At 42.0% G+C, this 20,293-nt stretch overlaps 1 long non-coding RNA gene across 1 annotated transcript in view; it reads left to right on the forward strand.

Annotated features, from left to right (window-relative positions):
• The first annotated feature begins 607 nt into the window (after positions 1-607).
• LOC132892595 (uncharacterized) overlaps positions 608-20,293 on the forward strand; it is a 49,873-nt gene continuing 30,187 nt past the window's right edge. Inside the window, exon 1 of the long non-coding RNA XR_009655464.1 lies at positions 608-1,055. This is a non-coding gene — a long non-coding RNA (uncharacterized LOC132892595). The remainder of the gene's footprint in view (positions 1,056-20,293) is intronic.

Raw genomic sequence — 20,293 nt, forward strand, 5'->3', positions numbered from 1 at the left:
GTGAAAAAAGCCCCTAAAAAAATATTTAAAAAAAAATGAGATAAATGTAAATATTAAAATTATGGTGCATGTAAAGACACTAAGTGGAATGAAAACTATCCACTGAAATTCAGTGCCATTATGTTTACCCTACATTCAGACCAAAAGTGGTGAGAGCATCAAAACAACCAGAAGTCGTTCATTTCCTGTGTGAGCCAGTGTCTTCTCGCGGTGAACAGCTGCATGACCGTTGGAGGCGCATCATGGGCAGCAGGGCATCAGAATAAAGTTGAAGTCTAGACAACCTTATTAATGAGCTATGACACAGTTTGGCAGAACCAAGCAGTATTTAGTGCTCCACTCAAGTATTCTTTAGAGAACACAATTATCTAAATTTTGGTTTTGTTCAAACTATTCTGAAGTATAATGGAGGATAAATTAATAATTGTGGTGCTGGTGTAGCGGTGCACCAGAGTAATGGACTATGGTTTGTTTTTGATACTGTTTCTTTAAATGCACCTAGCCATGTGCCACAGGACTGATCACAGGACTGACCAATCGGGAGCACTGGCATTGGTGCGCTGGCCAATGGAGAGAGGAAGAGAGGGCGGGACGGGTAGAGAAGAAGATGGCGGCGTCCAAGGAGCAGGCGTGCGACTGGGCTCGCTGAAGAAAATAAGTCTTACGCTAGTTAATGTAAGTTCGAGTCTAAGTGTGAAAGTTTGAGTATTGTTGTTTGCTTTCGGAAGAAGTACGGTAGTTGTCAGTGTTCGGGAGAACCAACGTGAAGACATTGAAGACCGTATTCAGCCGTAGGCTACGGAAGCAGTACTCGTCGTTAGTGTGTGAGACGGATTGAGCTCACTAGGTAGTTTGCAGTCTCAGACAATAGACTTCTGTAGATCGACGCCTTTACTTCGACAGCGGAGCAAGATAATCTACTCCAGCAGCTGCCTGTCCCTTGACCGCTTCTCTCTCTCTCTCTCTCTCCCTCTCTCCCTCCAGCCACGGTGGTGCCCGGTGTGTGTGAGTACCCTGCCACCAGTCGTTTTGAAGAGTCGTTTGGTACAGAGACTGTACGTAAGCCCACTCGTTTGGAACTGTGAACTTTTATGAAGAAACATTGCATTCTACAGGTTGGAAACCGTGAACTTTTACGTGAGAATATTGAACTGGGAGACTGAATTATTGTTTACGGAGTATTCAGAGCGATTGCTCCCGTGATGAGTAAAACTGCACATATTGTTTGTGCTTTAATTTTGAGTTTATCATTCTTACAAATGTGATTTGATAAGGGTCTGCTGACGAACTTTAAGTTTCATTTTATATTTTATTTGATATTTTTGCTTGAACATTTTCTTGGTTAAAAAGACCCATATTTTTTTGTTAAGAAGAGAATTCATAGTGAAGAAGATTACCTTTTATAGTGAGAGACTAAGGGGAATTCATTTCCAAAACCATTTCATTTAAACACATTTCATTTCAGAACAAACTTTATTCAACATTCTTCCTATTAAAAAGCATTTACGATTTTCAACTTAAAATATTAAAAGTCTCTCATTATCTGTAGCCGCTTTATCCTGTTCCACAGGGTCGCAGGCAAGCTGGAGCCTATCCCAGCTGACTACGGGCGAAAGGCAGGGTACACCCTGGACAAGTCGCCAGGTCATCACAGGGCTGACACATAGACACAGACAACCATTCACACCTACGGTCAATTTAGAGTCACCAGTTAACCTAACCTGCATGTCTTTGGACTGTGGGGGAAATCGGAGCACCCGGAAGGAAACCCACGCGGAAACGGGGAGAACATGCAAACTCCGCACAGAAAGGCACTCGCCGGCCATGGGGCTCGAACCCGGACCTTCTTGCTGTGAGGCGACAGTGCTAACCACTACACCACCGTACTGCCCCATGTAGTTTGTATGATGTATAAATGAGAAATAAGAATTACATACACTCCACAAGCCTTTTAAAATGTAGTCGGTTGCCTTGAACCTTGTTTTGGGATTTTTTCTGCATGAATGTTGGAGGATCCAGTATCAATGTCTATAATAATTAAATACTTTGAAAAGTATAAAAGAGATTGAAAAAGTTTATTGATTAATGTTGTGTTTTATTGAACAATTACAGCAAAAACATTGTATCCACTATATAAGACACAACCAGAAAAAACTCTTAATTTCGTATCTACTTAATTAACAAAACATGCAAATGAGTTCCAGAATACAATATCTTCTTTTTTCATTGGTGACGTGCATTTAGAACTTGCTCTCGACAGTATGCTGTAGTAACATACAGTTACCGGAAGAAAAAAAACATTTAGTTTAATTTAAGTAAAACAAAAGTAATAGGAAAATTAAAAATAAAGAAAAGACTTACTGACTTTAATTGCTTGATGTTTACACTCAGAAGTTAAACTGGATTCAAGATCAAAATAAACTTGAACAAATAAAAAGCTGAATATGTATCTTTGTAAAATGAAAATTGATTTATATCATTTTTCTCTCAGATAACACAGTATTCTAGCTCTGCAAAGCTGTGCTGCTTATTCTAGTTTCCTGATTTTGTTTTCAGCCATTCTGTCACTCTGTCATACAAGTCAGTGGGTTTCTTTGATCTTAAACCCTTCTTGTGGTTTTATACATTGTGTGATTTTGTATACATTGTATAATGAGAAGATACAATAAAAACAGTTTAATGTTTTATCTATTTAATTAACAAAACATGTAAATGATCTTCAGAATGTATTAAATTCAAACCTCTTTTGTCACTTGTATTTAGAACTTTCTGTAGATAATATGCTGTAGTAACATACTTGCACTTAACCAGAAAAAAATCCCATTTACTTTAATCCAATAAAAACAAAAGTAAAATAGTAAAAAGTAGGAATATTGAAGCTAAAGAAAATACTTATCTGACTTTAATCACCTGATATATAAACTCAGAATTTAAGCTTGATTTAAAGGGGACATGTTATGAAAAACTCACTTTTTCAGTGCTTCTGCGCATACATTTGGGTATCTGGCGTTCCGACCAACCCACAAACTCTGAAATAAGACGACCCAGTCAGCTTGTTTTGTTCTGCCTATTTCAGAAAGCATGCTTCAGAAAATGGTGCAGATTTGGAGCTCCTTTCTATGTCACAAGAGGAGCTCATTAGAATTTTACCGCCCCTTCATCTGAGTATCTCCACTCATGGATTGAGAACTGCTTTTCCGAATGAAGAGTCATGAGGAAAGTGCTACCTGACTGGCCAGCAGAAGAGGGAGGTGGGGTGAGCAGTGGCTCATTATCATTTAAAGGAACAGTCACTCAAATCGGCCATTTTGAACAGGGCTGTTTCGACAGGGTGAGAAGGTGCTGTGGTGCTTTATCTTTGTAGTATTTTGACCAAAGTACGTCACAGACATTTCATTAAGACCTGAGGGAACTGTGTCAACTTATGGAAAAGGGGCATAATATGCCACCTTTAAGATCGAAATAAACTCTAACAAATAAAACTTTAAGTAATTTTCTTTGCAAAAAGTACCTGTTCTCTCAGGTACCACATAATTCTAGCACTATACAACTGTGCTTCTTTTTCCAGTTTTCCAATTTTGTGTGTTGTTTTCCCCCAAAATTTTTTTCATATTTATTTAAACCATTGTTTAATATTAAATATGCCATTACATTTCTGAACCATTGTTCTGACGAATTGCTGATAACTGTTCTCCTGCTCAGTGAGTGGTTCTCCCTTCTCCACCTTCTGCAGAATCACAGCACCTTTTTTTTATCTCCTCCAGCTCAGCAATGCGCTTTAAGTACCCTTCTTTGGCTGTCTGCTTCTCAGACTCAATCAGTAGTTCAATGTAATCTGGTGTGGACAAGGGATCTGGGCGAAGAGCAATTTCCTTCAGACGCGCCAGGCTTTTGGCAAGTTTCGCACTCAGCTCCAAGACTTGAACTTGTACATACTGATATTCCGTTCCCAACTGCTTAATGATTTTCTCTATTGACATATTTTTCCCCAAAGCCTCTTGATATTGCTTTTTTAGATTTGCATATGTCCTTCTCTCTTTTACTTTTTCAGTTTCAAATCTGTATGGCATGTTATGATGCACATTCCAGATGCATTTACCAGGACACACTGTACAGCTGCCATTTCTCATTGCTGCACAACCGCATTTATCTTCATCCTTTGGAATTGCACATGGGTAATGGCAGGTGAAGTTGCAGACAAGGCAATTTGTTACAAATTTACCCTTTTCAAGGTCAATCTTCTTACTCTTTTCTACTTCAACCTCATATTCAAAATTTTCATTTTCCTTTGACAGTTTGGTTCTGTTCCAGTGCTGCTGCTCTCATTTTGATTTCCTCAAGTTTGTTCAAACCAGTTTGGATGAGTGGCTGCACTCCAGCTACTATTGCCTCCAGGTTTTTGCGTTCAGACAGAACTTCTTTTGTGAGCTGAAGACTTTTGGTCTCCATTTTCTGCAGGTGATCAAAGAATCGTTTCATGCTTCCTTTTCCCATTTTCCAGAACATTTCATCAAAGTTGTCTTCATCATCCAGCTCTTTATTCTGAGCAAAAAGTGCAGAATTGTTGAATTTGAAATGAAGAAATGTTCCATCTTCCTTTTTTGCACAAGGAATATTAGCAGCTTTAATGGCCTCGAGTACAGGAGGTTTCTGCCCATCAGCAAAGGTGATCATAATGGTGATATTTTTTGCAATGTCCCTTCCAAAGATGGAAAGAATAGCTTCAAAAATGTATTTCTGGTTTTGGGTTAGTCGAGCTAAAGCTGACTCAGAGTTTCCCACAGAAATTTTGGAGACTATGGGGGCAGCCTATGGGGGCAGCCCATGGGGGGCGTGGCGTACGTGTCCAGTTGAATTGCAGGGGTGCGCGGGGGGTTGTTTAGCGCGTGGCGCGCATGTCCGGTTGAATTGCAGTCGTGCGCGGAAGTTGTTTAGCCTACTAATACTACTAAACTAAGACTAACAAAGAACAAATTCATTGGTATTGGTTATGCACCTTGTATTTTATTTTAGTATGTTGCTACAGAGTCCTATTTACAAAGACCACACTCTGCACTTGTGCATTTGATTTTTCTTGGCTTTGAGAAGAAAAGTTCGAGTGCCCTTTCATAATTTATGTCTTCTGGTTGTGGCCCATTAATGGAAATCCTCAAGCAAGTGGCCAGGTGCTCTCCTTGCAGTCTGTTACGAAGGTCTGTTTTGACCTAAAATGGCAAACAACTTGTTACTACAATGAGTCATGTGATTGTAGAGCTCACTCTGAAATATTTAATTAAGTGAAAGTGAGATTGAACTTAGGTGGGATTTGAGCATAAAAACAATGGATAAATGTAAAATGAAATCAGGGTTCTCCACGGATTGAAAATATAGGGGGGTGGGGGTCAATCGGATGACCTTGAAACAAATTTGCATAAAATACTCTCAAATAGTAATAATTTAGAACAGGGTTTCTGCAGGCTTGAACAAGTTCAATTTAAGACTTTTTAAGTCCTTTTTAAGACCATAACAGGTTAAATTTAAGACTTATGCCACACAAAAAAAATAAAGAAAATTGTATATGAAGAGTATATGAGACAGCCATTGGGTGTACTCATTTTTGTAATTTAAACAAACTTAAACTATCATGTTTTACCTCAGGCCACAGTGCCGCCCTGTTGTGATTGGCTCAAAACAAGTCTGTGCTTGTCCACTGACGGCTACAGAGGAAGTTACGCCATTTTCTAATTTACACAGAGCAATTTAAGGTCTTTGCACTTTGCATGCTCCTTGGACAATATGCCTTCATTTTTCTGTTTTTAACAATGAGATACAATCTCTTGCGATGGTGATCTCGTCAAGATGGCAGCAGTTACACTTCGGTTAAACAGCAAAAAGAAACATACAATACTAGTAACAAAACAGTGCTAACCGCATAGATTAAAAAAGTGGCTATGAACAGACAACAGCACATATCACGTATCATATTACGGTAGGAACAAGCATCCATGTAACATCCATGACCTTACGCTTAAAGCTCGACAAAGGAAAAACTTGACAGCAAACTAATTAGCATTTGTTAGCGGCTACAGTCGGTACTCGGCACGTTAAAAGTGGGTCAACGTTGTAACAACATAACGTTACTGTACAAGCAATGCTTATTTAACGGTAACAAACTTAAGCCCTATATGTTGAAATTCCTCTCTTAGTCGTTCGTTAATTTATCACACAGTCTTACCTCAGTCAACTTCTTCCCTCCTTCTGTGGAAATTCAACGTCTCAGACGCGGACATGAGTGGGCGGGGGATGCGTTTGATTAAGTCTCCTGATTGGCTGGTGATAGATTGGTGGGCGGGGGATGCGTTTGATTAAGTCTCCTGATTGGCTGGTGATAGATTGGTGGGCGGGGGATGCGTTTGATTAAGTCTCCTGATTGGCTGGTGATAGATTGGTGTCATTATAGCGCGTCGGAGCGGTTCATGCCAGGCTCGAGTCCAATCCACCACTCCGCGGAAACACTTCAAGAGCTACAGTAACACTGACAGCTAGGTTATATCCTCACGGTTTTATAGGCAATATCACGCTTCCTTTTGTAAAGGGGTGGCAGAAGTTAAACAGGGTCGGGAATCACAGAAAGGGGGGCGGCCCGCACCTGTAAAACCCCTCGTGGAGAATCCTGTAGCTTATCAGAGTTGTCTCCTCATGCTGTCTCAGATAGGCAATGCACGTAATGTCAGGCTGGGTGCGTCAGTGTCACCGTGCGTGCGTGCGCGGACTGAGACTATGGCGGCCCAAATTAGACTATGGCGGGGCGCCATAGTCTCATCAATGTGTAGGAAACTCAGCTGACTGTACCACAAAACAAACAGCATCAAGGTCAAGAATGCCATCATCCGAGAAGAACTTCCTGATCTTCTCAGTGATCTCCTTGTCTTGTGTGATTCCCCTTGTGTCTCCAAACCCTGGTGTGTCGATGATTGTGACTGAATAGGGAACTTGGAAGCCATCTTGATGGTGAATCTGATATGCTGTAACTTCTGAAGTCTGGCTCTCAGCTTGTGTTTTGTTGGTCTGCTCATCAATCAGTTTAAATCTGCATGAATCACTCCACTCCACTCCCAGTATGTAGTTGATCATGCCATTAATGAGAGTGCTCTTTCCTGAGCCAGTGGCACCCAGGAGCATTATTGTTTTGTTTGGTTGATTAAAATTATCTGAACCAAAGTCTTTTTTGTGAAGATCATCTCTTCCTTTGTCCTTTAGATTCAGTCGGTACACTGAAGGATTACCAGTGCTTAGTTTAGTGTAGTGATTATTGTATGCAATTTTGGGTTTCACGTTGTTGCTCATTTTGCTCTGGTGGTTGTCTGATAAATATGAAAGGATATAAAAAAGAAAATATGTTAGAGCTCATAAAAAGGTTTAAAACTGATTGTGAAGGCATGAAGTAGTATTTCCTTATCATCTCATAACTATCTCACTGACACTGTTTAGGAATTTATCCAGCAAATTATTCTTACACCAGATCTGTAAGTGAAATCTACTCCTATTATTGCAAGAATTTCACTGTGCCAGCAGATTGCTGGATTTTTGTGGACATCTGGGCACCATACCTCAACACATCTGTTATAACCCTAGACTGTAAAAATAATGGGCAAAGCCTGTGTGATGTCACTCACAGGATTTCTGGAGAGCGGGTTTGAAGCTCAAATAAGGAGGCTACGGGCATTGCCATCTTGGCAGCGCCTGACTCCCCCTAACTCCTGGATAGTTAATAAATTGAGAAATGGGCGGGGATACTGAAGCCTGGCTGCTGGAATAGTACGGCTGGTGAACTTTGGAATGCTATCAGATTGGATTTGGCTACATACGGCTCCCTATGGGCGGCATAGTGGTGTGGTGGTTAGCGCTGTCACCTCACAGCAAGAAGGTCCTGCGTTCGAGCCCAGCAGCAGACGAGCGCCTTTCTGTGTGGAGTTTGCATGCTCTCCCTGTGTCTGCGTGGGTTTCCTCGGGTGCTCTGGTTTCCCCCACAGTCCAAAGGCATGCAGGTTAGACTAATTGGTGGCTCTAAATTGACCATAGGTGTGAGTGTGAATGGTTGTTTGTCTCTATGTGTCAGCCCTGTGATGATCTGGCGACTTGTCCAGGGTGTACCCCGCCTCTCGCCCATTGTCAGTTGGGATAGGCTCCAGCTTGCCTGTGACCCTGTGGAACAGGATAAGCGGCTACAGATAATGGATGGATGGATGGATGGATGGATGGATGGATGGATGGATGGATGGATGGCTCCCTATAATCTGCATTACCAAATTCTACAGTCATATGAGTTTGGGAGTTTGATTGTATTTTTACAGACTGAGCAGTGGTTCAGGTGCTGGCATATAAACTATGACAGGCATTAAACATCAATGATATAGCCTCAGTAACAATGTCCAGCTCATCCAGTCATAGTTAAAACATCCTGATTAGCGTTTTTTGTTAAGCAATTTATACTTCTTTTCGACTTGTGCCGCACACAACATGAAACATCACATAAAAGCCACTATGATTAACACAAAGTGTTCTCCACACGGATTTGGTGCTGCACACATCATGATCACAGCACAAAATAATGTCGGTCAGCACCTTTTTAGGCAAAACTAGTCAAAATTTTGGGGCTCTCCTGTTCCCCTTTCTTCTCCTTTTTACAGACATGTGTCTTTCTTTTTCAGAGTCTCCCCATTACTCACCGTATGCATCTATCATTTCCCCCAACCAATCTAACATTTTTTAGACACACACCTGCCGTATGCCGTATTATCCCATTCTACAGGGTCGCAGGCAAGCTGGAGCCTATCCCAGCTGACTACGGGCGAAAGGCGGGGTACACCCTGGACAAGTCGCCAGGTCATCACAGGGCTGACACATATGGCCCTTTTCCACTACCCTTTTTCAGCTCACTTCAGCTCGCTTCAGCTCACTTCAGCCCGACACGGCTCGCGTTTCGACTACCAAAAACCAGCACGACTCAGCTCGTTTCAGCCCTGCTTAGCCCCTAAAACTCGCACCGTTTTGGAGTGGGGCTGAAGCGAGCCAAACCGTGCCGACTGAGGTTGGGGGCGTGAGCAGACACTCCCCTGTGCACTGATTGGTGAGGAGGAGTGTCCTCACATGCTCACACACGCCCCGCGAGCACGCTGGGATCTGTAAACACCGCAAACCCGGAAGAAGAATAATTACGAATTACGAGAATTTCTGAAGCCTTATGCGCCTCGCCTCATCTATACGCTCTTGCCAGTATCTGTCCGCGTTGTCGGTGACAACAAGCCACAGCACCAAGACCAGCAACACTAACGACTCCATGTCCTCCATGTTTATTGTTTACTATTCGGGTCGTGAGACTACCGCTTAAAAGCTCACTGAATCAGTGACATACAGAGCATCGTGGACGAGTTCGCGGAGCGCAAGGCTCGTCGTATGCCCTTCAAATAATGCGCGCAGTAGGCTATTGATGTTTTATTATGAGCCATGTACAGTATGTCGCCGAATGTTTTTTTTGTTTCTGAGTTACATGTTCGTTTGAAGGACTTAATGTACAAAATAACATAGTTGCACCCCGGAGTGTTGAAATTGGTAAACACAGTGCATTCAGTGAGGTTTGCACCGCCCTCCTTTTATTTCTGACTCTTCCTGTCACCATTGCAACCTCTGAGCGCTCATTCGTATGCCCTTCAAATAATGTGCGCAGTATAGGCTATTGATGTTTTATTATGAGCCATGTACAGTATCCTAATGTTTTTTGTTTCTGAGTTACATGTTCGTTTGAAGGACTTGATGTACTAAATAACATAGTTGCACCCGGTAGTGTTGAAATTGGTAAACACCGCAGTTGCCTAAAATGATGTTATGATGAGCTTTAATAAAGGGCCCGGTCATTTGCCCCGCCCCCGGCCCGGCTCTGACTTGTTCCGCCACTGTCACTGATGTCACTGTTTGCGCTGCTTAACGACATCACATGAGGTCCACCCACTTTCGCTAACTCCACCCAATGTGTCCACCCACTTCCAGCCAGCACGGTTCAGCGCGGTTGTAGTCGAAATGCAACTCCAACAGCCCCGCTCAGCCCGACTCAGCTCGACTCGGCACGGCACGGCTCAGCCGCGTTTGTAGTGGAAAAGCGGCAATAGACACAGACAACCATTCACACTCACATTCATGGTCAATTTAGAGTCACCAGTTAACCTAACCTGCATGTCTTTGGACTGTGGGGGAAACCGGAGCACCCGGAGGAAACCCACATGGACACAGGGAGAACATGCAAACTCCACACAGAAAGGCCCTCACCGGCTACGGGGCTCGAACCCGGACCTTCTTGCTGTGAGGCAACAGTGCTAACCACTACACCACCGTGCCACTCCACAGGTTAAACATTATCGGTTCATTTGTTTACAAACAGTAGAATTACTTCCTTATTCACATAAACACCGACATCGATATATTTATATAAAAGTTAATTTGCACGAAATATAAATGTATGGAAAACAAATTTTAAATAAAACCTATGTTTTATTAACTTAATACCACATTTAAAAAAAATAATCATCTGGATTTCGATAATTGTGGAATGTGTTGATAACTGTGGACGAAGGTGTTGATACTTGTGGAACGGTGTCAGATGATCTGATATTGTTTGATATGATCTGATATGATTATGTTGTTACAATGGCACCTGTCAAGGGGTGGGATATATTAGGCAGCAAGAGAAAAGTTAGTTCTTGAGGTTGATGTGTTGGAAGCAGGAAAAATTTGGCAAGGATCTGAGCTACTTTGACAAGGGCCAAATTGTGATGGCTAGATGACTGGGTCTGAGCATCTCCAAAATGGCACATCTTGTGGGGTGTTCCCAGTATGCAGTCATTAATACCTATCAAAAGTGGTCCAAGGAAGGACAACCGGTGAACCGGCAACAGGGTTATGGGTGTTGAAGACGCAATGATTCACATGGGGCACAAAGGCTAGCCCATATGGTCCAATCCCACAGAAGAGCTACTGTAGCACAAACTGCTGAAAAAGTTAATGCTGACACCTTTCAGTTTTAGCCAGCATTAACTTTTTGGATACCTCTTTTGGTAGGTACTAACAACTGCATATCTGGAACACCACAAGATGTGCCATTTTGGAGATGCTCAGACCCAGTCATTTAGCCGTCATGATTTGGCCCTTGTCAAAGTAGCTCAGATCCTTACGCTTCTCCATTTTTCCTGTTTCCAACACATCAACTTCAAGAACTGACTATTATCTTGCTGCTTAATATATCCCACCCCTTGACAGGTGCCACTGTAACAACATAATCAATGTACAGTTGTGGTCAGAAGTTTACGTACAATGACATGAATATCATCTTGGATATGAATGTCATGGCAATATTTGGGCTTTCAGTAATTTCTTTGAACTGTTCTTTATCTGTGGCAGAATGTACAGCATACATCTTTAATAAAAAAAAACACTAGAATTTGATGCACAAGTTTTAATTTTCTTTGGGTTTTCTGAAATCAACACAGGGTCAAAATTATACACACAGGGCCAAAAATATACATACAGCACACCTAATATTTGGGTAAAATGTCTCTTCGCAAGATTCACCTTGACCAAACATTTTTGTTTACCATGAACAAGCTTCTGGCAGAATTCTGGTTGGATATTTCATGACACTTAATGGTAGAATTGGTAGAGTTCAATTAATTTTTTTTTCTTGGCATGGACTCAACTTATAAACACGGTCCATGTATTTTCAATAGGGTTGAAGGCAGGACTTGTTTTAAGCTTAATGTTAGCCTGCTTTATTCTCCACAACCAGCTCTGATGCGAGTTTGGGTTCATTGTCCTGTTGTAACTCCCAAGTCGTGTTCAAGTTTCTGATGGTTTATGCTGAAGAATTCTGAGGTAGTCTTCCTTCTTCATTATTCCATCCACTTTTTGTACAATGAACCAGTTCCACTGGCAGCAAAACAGCCCCAGAGCATGATGATCCTACCACTACCACCAGCTGGTACAGTGTCCCTCTGTACATGGTGGTCATTGTGGCCAAACAACTCAATCTTTGTCTTATCTGATCATACAGCTATCCTCCAGAAGGCTTTTTCTTTGTCAGCTTCAAACTGAGTTAAGCTTGAAGGTGTCAGTTTTGGAGCAGAGGGTTATTTCTTGGATAGCAGCCTCTTAGTCCATGGTGTTCTGAACTGTAGACAGTGATCCATCAGCTTCCAGTTCATCGCAGGGCTGTGTTATGGTGGTTCCCAGGTTGTTCCTGACCATCCGAACCAATTTCCTTTCAGCTGAGGGTGACAGTTTGGGTTTTCTTGAAGCAAAGTGGCTTGGCAAAGTGACTACACCTCACAATAACTTGGATACAATTGTTTGAGCTGATCTTGGAATTTGCAGTTGTTTAGAAATGGCTCCAAGAGACATTCTGGAGTTGTGTATATTTGTGATCCTCTTTCTCAGATTTGCACTGAGCTCCTTGGACTTTCCCCATTTTACTCTGTGTTGGTCAATCCAATGAGCGCTGTAAATAAACCCTTTTTATGAAGGCGCAGAGAAGCTACCAACTGTAGTCAAGCATGATCACTAACAGGAATTTAAGAGACCTCGGGCCTTGACAAGATAAGAGACATTTTGTAAGTTTCAGCACCTCTGAATTAATAATCTAAGTGAGCGTATGTAACTTTTTGACCCTGTATGTATAATTTTGACCCTGTGTTGATTTCAGAAAACCCCCAAAAATTAAAACTTGTACACCAAATTCTAGTGTTTTTTAAATTAAAGATGTATGCTGTACATTCTACCACATAAAAAGAACAGTTCAAACTAGAGACAATTCCCCTGTGGGAAATTGAGAGTGATGCAGTGGCTGTAGCAGTCGCTATTGCAGGAGCTGCACTGAACTGTGTGAATGTGTGACTTGCCATGAGGCTACAAGCATGTGTCTCTCTGAGAGGGAGCAGCCCCTCCCTCCTGTGTGTGTGTGTGTGTGTGTGAGAGAGAGCAAGCAGCCCCTCCCCCATCCGCGCGCTGAGAGCAGACACACAGACACTACGTTCACACTGCAAGGCTTAATTCTCAATTCCGATTTTTTTGTGAAATCCGATTTTTTTGTGAGGTCGTTCACATTAACAAATGTATGCGACTTGTATGTGATCCTCAGTATGAACGAAAAGCGACCTAAAAGTGTTCCGCATGTGCATTGCAGGATACGACGATGTCACACGCAGTGAGCATGGCCAGTGTTTACGGAAGTAACCTAAAGTTTCCTGTGTATGACAGTAGCCAGCATAGAGTACCTGGCGATGATGGAGTTGTTGCGACGGAGCCAGAACATGCACAATAGCCTGATGTTAAGGAGGAGGTTGAGAAGGAAGAGGGCAAGGGTTTTGGCTCAGGCGTTCTGCGGGGTAGTGACTGCAACCCCCGTTCAAAGGAACGTGTGGGTGCGGAGTCACAGCCAGGAATGGTGGGATGTAGATGTGCTTCGCTCCTTCACCGACACTGAGTACAGAATAGTGACGTTTGTGGCTTGTTGATGACGTGTAAGTCGGATGAATGCGACCTGGCGGTTCAGACTTTAGTCGCATATGAAAAGATCGGATAGGAATCGGAATTAGGACCACATATCCAAACGGCCTGGGTCGGATTTGAAAAAATCGGATCTGTGTCGTTCATATTGTCAATAAAAGATCGGATACAGGTCACATATGGGCGAAAAAATCGGATTTGAGTCACTTCAGACTGCAGTGTGAACGTAGTGAGAGTGTCACACAGAAAGTGAAGGATTTTCTCAGAGTGCTCTACGTCGCAAAAAAATCATAGAATGATGAACAAAGTAATAGCACACTGAGTCCGATCGAGCCGCACGTTTTGATATATTGCTTGTCTGTGTGCGATGTACGGTTATTGGGTTATTAAGAATCCAAATTACTAGGGAGCCTAGGTACTGCTTCACTAAGAATAAGAAGAAACACACAGAAGAACAATAGTTATGCGTGCCTAGGCACTGCATCATTAATAAATAACTGAAAGCCTAAATATTGCCATGACATTCATATCCAAGATGACATTCATGTCACTGTTTGTAAACTTCTGACCACAACTGAAATTCAATTTACCTGTTAGTGTTTTTAATTTTATGGCTGATCGGTGTACATTACTCCATTATACATCCATTATGAGAATTTGAGTAGTCTCTGTGCTATGGAAAATACAGTCTTACCTCAGATAGCTTCTTTCTTACTTTTCATGAAGAAAAATCATCCACTAAATTGTCAAAGTCCAGCTCTTTAACAAGCTCCAATTCATTTTTTTTTTATTCAAATGAATGTTCACTGGCTGTTCTTTCTATTTTCAGCTCAAAAAACAGTGAGAATCTAACTGACCGTTAATTGGTTACAAGTACAAATCCAAATATCAACTAGAGACAATTCCCCTGTGGGAAATTGTGAGAGTGATGCAGTCGCAATTGCAGGAGCTGCACTGTACTGTGTGACTTGCCATGAGGCTACAAGCATGTGTCTCTCTGAGAGGGAGCAGCCCCTCCCTCATGTGTGTGTGTGTGTGTGAGAGCGAGCAGCCCCTCCCCCATCTGCGCGCTCAGAGCAGAGATACAGAGTGGCACATAGAAAGTGAAGGACTTTCTCAGAGTGCTCCCTCCAAACAATGGGGATTTTCACAAAAACGGAAGGAGATATTCACAAAATTCTTTCACATTGAGCGCCACAAGGCTCTCCTGAACACATTGATGTAATTTTTTTGTCTCTAGTGTAAAAAATGAGGACAATAGAGCGAGTTAAAAACGAGTGACTTTTCTGATTTTGCAGTAAAAGCGCTGCCACGTTTATAATGGGAGTCTATGGGGCAGCGCGCCTAGCCTGGGCCCGCCCATCCTAAGTGTGACGCAACACGGGGGGCTGTTGCGAACTTAGTCTGGCAAGGCAAGCTATCTCCAGCTCTTCCAAGCTCCCGAAAAATCGGGAGCCAATCAACTTTGAGCATCTCCAACGGCCCTGGGTAGAGGCGTGTTCAAGGCAGTGATGTAGTAGAACTGCGACTGGAAGCCATAGATTGTTTACAGAATCTATGCCGGAAGCGCTTCATTCACTAGAAACATTACGAACATGGAGCATCGGCAAGCCTTTGACACAGCGGTAGATGCTGTATTGAAAGCATTCAACGGGAAGTTCTCATTGAAAACGGAGCAAAGAGCAGCCTGTTACTCAAGCAGTTTCCGTCGCGTCACATACGTCAGAGGAAAGAGTGATGTGATTGGTTTAAGCTTCGTCACAGCCTTTTCTGGCTTCGACCAGTAGCAAACTGAGGCATTTCAGGGAGGCGGGTCAACCACGCGCTTTGGGAAACGGTTGGGCTTAATATCTATGCCAGACCAATGCTCGCAGAGCTTTGAAGTTGCGTTAGCCAGACTACAGCGCGCCTGTCCTCTCCTTACTTTCAGGCTTCTCATTCAAAAACTGTAAGCCCTATCCTTTAGGTAGACACATTGTGTGAATCAGGACAAGTGTGACTACTACCTTTGAGAAAATTGTGTGTGTAGAGTGAAAGTTGTGGCTGAAAACATAGTTTAAATGAGAAAGTTAGAGCTGTTTTTTCAAGCTGCCAACACTTCTCCAGATTTGATCATGGTGTTTGATCTGTGACTGATCAAAAAGTATAGAACCTAGCAAAAAAGTTGAATGCCAGATCCACACAGGAGAAGTTTGTCAACGTTTTAAAGTTTGAATGATGTCTCTAGGTGAAAGCATGCCAGAGCAGCGGAGGTTTGAAAAACTTTGAAAATGTGCGTTGTTTTTCAATTAATTCCATAGAAATGAATAGGAAATTTTGGGTGATTTTTTTCGTGACTACGTCGCGAAAAAATCACAGAATAATGAACAAAGTAATAGCACACTGAGTCTGATCGAGCCGCACGTTTTGATATATTGCTTGTTTGTGTGCGATGTACGGTTATTGGGTTATTAAGAATCCAAATTACTAGGGAGCCTAGGTACTGCTTCACTAAGAATAAGAAGAAACACACAGAAGAACAATAGTTATGCGTGCCTAGGCACTGTGTCATTAATAAATAACTGAAAGCCTAAATATTGCCATGACATTCATATCCAAGATGACATTCATGTCACTGTTTGTAAACTTCTGACCACAACTGAAATTCAATTTACCTGTTAGTGTTTTTAATTTTATGGCTGATCGGTGTACATTACTCCATTATACATCCATTATGAGAATTTGAGTAGTCTCTGTGCTATGGAAAATACAGTCTTACCTCAGATGGCTTCTTTCTTACTTTTCATGAAGAAAAATCATCCACTAAATTGTCAAAGTCCAGCTCTTTAACAAGCTCCAATTCATTTTTTTTATTCAAATGAATGTTCACTGGCTGTTCTTTCTATTTTCAGCTCAAAAAACAGTGAGAATCTAACTGACCGTTAATTGGTTACAAGTACAAATCCAAATATCAACTAGAGACTGTAACATGTACTGTTGATGTACATGTCTTATATTATAATATGTACTTATCCAGACAGGACACGGGAGACACGCTACGAGTTGCTAAACCTCTTTTTAATAACGTTCCCCTGTCAACCACATATACATTCGTTAAGGGCACACCCACTTCCTGTGGGTCCGTCACTGTATGTGTTCCCTGTAGGTACACTGTACACATATGCCTACGCTACATCTCCCCCCTTTAGTTATTGTCATACTCTCAACAGAACATCTTTTGTTTTCAATATTTGTAAACTTGAACAATTAATTAGGATGCAGTGCTGCAGCACAGCAACCTATGGGCTCCCCTAGGGGAGCCCATAGGTTGCAGTGCAAAGCACTGCAACTATTGTTCTTCTACGTGTTTCTTCTTCTTCTTCTTCTTCTTCTTATGTTTATTATTCCTACGCAAATTTTGATTTCGAATAACTCAATAACTGTACGTCGCACACAGACAAACAATACATCAAAATGTGCGGCTCGATCGGACTCGCTATGCTATTACTTTTCTCTACAGATTACGATTTTTTCGCGACTACGTCGCGAAAAAATCGTCCAAAAAAACCCCATTCATTTCTATGGAATTAATTGGGGAAAAAAGCACTTTTTCAACGTTTTTCAAACGTCCGCTGCTCTGGCATGCTTTAACCTAGAGACGTGATTCAAACTCTAAAACGTAGGAAAACTTCTCCTCTGTGGATCTGGCATTAAACTTTTCTGCTAGGTTCTACACTTTCGGATCAGTCCCGGCTCAACCGCCATGTGGGTTCTGGGAGAAAATCCGGCTTTTGAATGGGTGTCTATTGCGTTACACACCAGTGAAGGTCGTTATCTTAGAGTGGAGAGAGGTTGAAAATAAAGCTCAAACTTTCCGCTTAAACTGTGTTTTCAGCCACAAATTTCACTCTACAGACATGATTTTCTCAAAAGTAGTAGGAAAACTTGTCCTGATTCACACAATGTGTCTACCTAAACGATAGGATTTACGGTTTTTGAATGACAAGCGTCAAACTGAGGACAGGGCAGCTGACAGGCATCATTGACACGCATTATAAACGTGAGAGAAAAGTCACTCGTTTTTAAATCGCTCTAGTGTCGTTATTTTTAAGAGTACAAACAAAAAAATACATCATTTTATTCAGGAGACCCTTCTAGCGCTCACTGTGAAAGAATTTTGTGAATAGCTGCTTCCGTTGTCGAGTTATTTGTCATTGTTCGAGGTTTGGTCCGTAGTAAAACACAGCACAAAATTCAAGACCTTGTGTGTCTTAGCTCATTGACACGCATTATAAACAGGACAGAAAAGTCACTCGTTTTTAAATCGCTCTAGTGTCGTTATTTTTAAGACTAGAAACAAAAAAATACATCATTTTATTCAGGAGACCCTTCTAGCGCTCACTGTGAAAGAATTTTGTGAATAGCTGCTTCCGTTGTCGAGTTATTTGTCATTGTTCGAGGTTTGGTCCGTAGTAAAACACAGCACAAAATTCAAGACCTTGTGTGTCTTAGCTCATTGACACGCATTATAAACAGGACAGAAAAGTCACTCGTTTTTAAATCGCTCTAGTGTCGTTATTTTTAAGACTACAAACAAAAAAATACATCATTTTATTCAGGAGACCCTTCTAGCGCTCACTGTGAAAGAATTTTGTGAATAGCTGCTTCCGTTGTCGAGTTATTTGTCATTGTTCGAGGTTTGGTCCGTAGTAAAACACAGCACAAAATTCAAGACCTTGTGTGTCTTAGCTCATTGACACGCATTATAAACGTGAGAGAAAAGTCACTTGTTTTTAAATCGCTCTAGTGTCGTTATTTTTAAGACTACAAACAAAAAAATACATCATTTTATTCAGGAGACCCTTCTAGCGCTCACTGTGAAAAAATTTTGTGAATAGCTGCTTCCGTTGTCGAGTTATTTGTCATTGTTCGAGGCGTGCTCCTTCATAAAAAACAGTAGAAATCTCCAGCCCTTGTGTGTCTTAGGTCATTGACAACCATTATAAACGTGAGAGAAAAGTCACTCGTTTTTAAATCGCTCTAATGTCGTTATTTTTAAGACTACAGAGAAAAAAATACATCATTTTATTCAGGAGACCCTTCTAGCGCTCAGTGTGAAAGAATTTTGTGAATAGCTGCTTCCGTTGTCGAGTTATTTGTCATTGTTCGAGGCCTGGTCCTTCATAAAAAAAACAGTAGAAAACTCCAGCCCTTGTGTGTCTTAGCCTCACCTTAGCCGCCCACTTTATTAGGAACACTTCTGTTCGTACATACAAACTACAAACACTCTTCTTAGAGTTTAGAGTTTATTTTATTTTTAAAAGGGACAGTGCACAAATTAAACATTATCCTTGTGGTAAGGACAGATGTCTGTCCCAGGTTATAGCAGTACATGCTAATTTCCGCCTGTAGTCACTTTGGTTATACTCTTGAATAGCTCTTCTTCATGATGGCTGCTGTCTCAAGCACACACACAATCATTGCATTGAAACATCATTGCGGGTCACACATTCACGGCCAGCGAACATGCGTGACCGAATTGCTTCGTGCACTGCATCCTCTCACAATTTCCCCCGGGGAATTGTCCGGTCTAGTATAGTTTTAACATTCACTGTCACATCTTAAATCTGAGTATTAACCATTCACATAAATTGAGGATTACTGTCACATATTAAACATTCACATAAATTGAGGATTAAACATTCAAGTCTCCTACTTTTCCTTTTCTCTTTTTTTTCAAAACATCTTGTTGATATATTCAGTATTCTGATTAAACACACAAACAACTTTTTATATATCTTTTTTTTTCCATCACATTTTTTTTTCTTAGGGGTCAGGGTAGACTACCCGGGTCCCCAAGCTGTGCAGGGTTTATTTTGCCCTGTGAACACAAAACCACAGCTTTCTATAAATTCAGTCTGTTTGGTGGTCTTAAGGCCTCTGCATGCTCGTGCGACAAGGCTTTCGCAGATAGCTTTTCGCAGACAGTTGTAATTTATTGTTGAGTGGGGATAATAGGCGTGCGCGGTTATTCACCGGCACAACGCAAGGGGGCGCGAAGTTGCTAGGAGTAGTTGGTGGGTGTGGTTAGTGGAATGTTTATCCTCCGGTTACTTATAATGACTAGAACTTTTTTTTTTATAATGACTAGAACTGGAGTCGTATAGATGTCTGTACTTCCTCAATCAACCGCTCTTCGTGCTGCTCCATCTTCGCTCGTGTTTTTAAAAATGCCGGTTGTGAAAACAAACCAAACCGGGAAAGTAGGGAAGCGGAAGTGCGTGTACAGCGGATGTAGAGTGGACCAATCAGAGCCCTCTTGTCTGCGAGGCTTCTGCGGTGGTCACAATTTTTGGGAGGTGCGCGCAGAGTGTCTGCGAAGGTGGGGGGGCTACGCAGACACTGTCTGCGGCGCCGTCTGCGAGGACTGGGTTGTCAGCATAAATTGGCCTTTACGGTCTGGCCCAGTCTAGTCTCTCTGGTAGTCTCTGGAACCACCCTGATGTGGGATCTGTTCCTCCTGAGAGATCCTGAGGGCAGATCTATGTTATAAGACCTGAGTGTCTGAGCTGGACCACTGACAGTCCCTGTTTCTTTTGTGTCCTTTACCCAAACCATTTGCCCTGGTCTGAGCTCTGTTCTGGCCTTTGTGTTGTATCGTTTGTTGAACCAGGACGCCTGTTGTTCTTTTAAGTCCTGGTCTTTCTTTCTGAAAGCCTGAAGGTCAGGCCACACAGGTTGCAATTTCTCTTGGCTTACCGGGAGAGGTGTTCTGATGTTGCGG

This window comes from Neoarius graeffei, chromosome 10, assembly GCF_027579695.1.
Source record: "Neoarius graeffei isolate fNeoGra1 chromosome 10, fNeoGra1.pri, whole genome shotgun sequence".
Lineage (NCBI taxonomy): Eukaryota > Metazoa > Chordata > Actinopteri > Siluriformes > Ariidae > Neoarius > Neoarius graeffei.